Raw genomic sequence first — 2,004 nt, 5'->3', positions numbered from 1 at the left:
AAAGATTTTGTAAAAGATTTGATTTTAAACATTAACTATTAAATATTGCCTAGGCTGGAAGATAGCTGGCAAGCATGGGTAGAAATGTCATTTCACGGGAAGAAAAATGAAGGCATTAAGTTTGGTAATTGGGATTAATTCCAACAAGGTCATCCTCAAAAGTGGTACTAAAATAAATCATAATTTTTTATATGAGAACCTAATTCTATTGCCTCCAAAAACACAAAATGGTTCGATTAGTTCTCAAAGAGATCAGTTGTATTTAGAAAAAAGAAATGCTAAGAACATTACGACAAAAGGGAAAAGAAAAGAGATATCTACAATAAAAAACTTTATTGCATTGAATCCATATCATTTATATCTATATAGTAATACAAAAAAAATGTTTATATATCAGCAATTGAGATGGCAATATACCATGTTTACTATTAATTCAATTACGTGTATGCCCACGCCGTCTCTCGCATGATTGCCTCCTCTTCCTCCTCACTGAAATCATTCTCAATCTCAAATATCCGCCGCATTTCTTCCACACTGTTATCTTTGACAAAATTTGCAGCTGTGACACATAATAAATGAAATAGATCTCTGATATAAAGAAAATTCGCAGCCGAAATAATGTGACAAAAGGACGCTTGATTTTTATCCGCAGCAAGAGCATTGTCAACGAATTGTGCATCCCATATCTTCACATTATCATCTGATATATTGTTGGATTTTGCATGAGCATGGAATTTACAGTAGTCAAATAACATCTCCAGAATTTTGCCAGATTTGATGTTATCGTAAGAAATGGGAAATCTAATTAGAGCCTCCATGTCTCCATAAAATCCTTGAGCACCGCAGATTACATTGCAGCCATTTTCTCCACTTCGCAATCTTTGTACACTTCCTCATTTCTGAATAGCCTGATTGTCAGTGTATTTGCCGCCATCTTGTTCTCCACAAAACTAAACACAACTTCTAAAATAATATGCCCTGCGAACAAGAAGTCAATCGAATGGTAAAAAAAAAATGGGAGTTGAAATATAATATCCAGAGAAAATCTAAATTATATATTGATCTATGTTTGAAGCATCCGGATCCTAATTTATATCATCCCCTTTGACTATTTTAATAGGTGCGACCTTCCTCTTAATTTTATTGGTAGAATTGATCAAAAGTAATTCTAAATTTCTCTAAGTAATTCCAAATTTGTCTTTAATTAAGACTTCAAATTCAATGAATGGATTATGTGTTTACGCTCTATTGCATCATTTAATAGTTTAATAGTTTATTCATTTTAACTTCAATGAATGGATTATGTCAGCATCATTTTTTTTTTGAAAAAAGGGGGTAAAAACTTTATTAAAGATCAGAAAGCACTATTACAAAGAAAGCAAGGACCTAAGGTCCCGAGAAAACCAAAGCACCGCCCCACACAGAGATAAAACAACCCTCACCATCATCTATCACCATTCTCAACCCCATCCACATCCAAAATATTCATTAAATCAAGACGGATCTCCCAAGGGACCAACTTCCACTCCTCAATTCTCCATCCCTTAGGATACTCAGAAGCCCATTTCGCCAAACAATCAGCTACCCTGTTTCACTCCCTTGGAATATGGACAAAGGTCACCATTTCCATCAAAGAGCTAATCTGTAAAATTTGTTGCACAATCCTAGCCAACTGCCAACTAACATTAGCCACTTTCTGTTCAATAAGAAGATTGATCAAAACCTGGGAATCAAATTCGCAAACTATCCTTCTCCACCCTAAAGCATGAGCTCTATCAAGAGCAACAGGAATAGTCAGGCCTTCCACCAAGTTGATGGTCTGAACCCCTTCATAGATCGAAAAAATAAAGATCACTGAGCCCCAAGAGTCTCTACCAATCTCGCCAATACTGGCTGGACGTAGATTTCCCCTTGAAGATCTATCAGTATTGATCTTCAACACTCCAAAAGGAGGAACTTGCCATTTGCCAACCTTGTCGATTTTTTGCTTCTCACGATGTCGTA

The 2,004-nt window shown here is 35.7% G+C and overlaps 1 pseudogene; it reads right to left on the bottom strand.

Moving 5' to 3' along the window:
* Nucleotides 1–437: 437 nt before the first annotated feature.
* LOC149562521 (SKP1-like protein 10 pseudogene) lies at nt 438–818 on the bottom strand (annotated as a pseudogene).
* Between the last annotated feature and the right edge of the window lie 1,186 nt (nt 819–2,004).

This window comes from Cupressus sempervirens, chromosome 4 (assembly GCF_028749045.1).
Source record: "Cupressus sempervirens isolate cs-2001-9-10 chromosome 4, ASM2874904v1, whole genome shotgun sequence".
Taxonomy (NCBI): domain Eukaryota; kingdom Viridiplantae; phylum Streptophyta; class Pinopsida; order Cupressales; family Cupressaceae; genus Cupressus; species Cupressus sempervirens.
The sequence above is the reverse complement of the archived record's forward strand: the minus strand, read 5'-3'. Positions and strand labels throughout refer to the sequence as shown.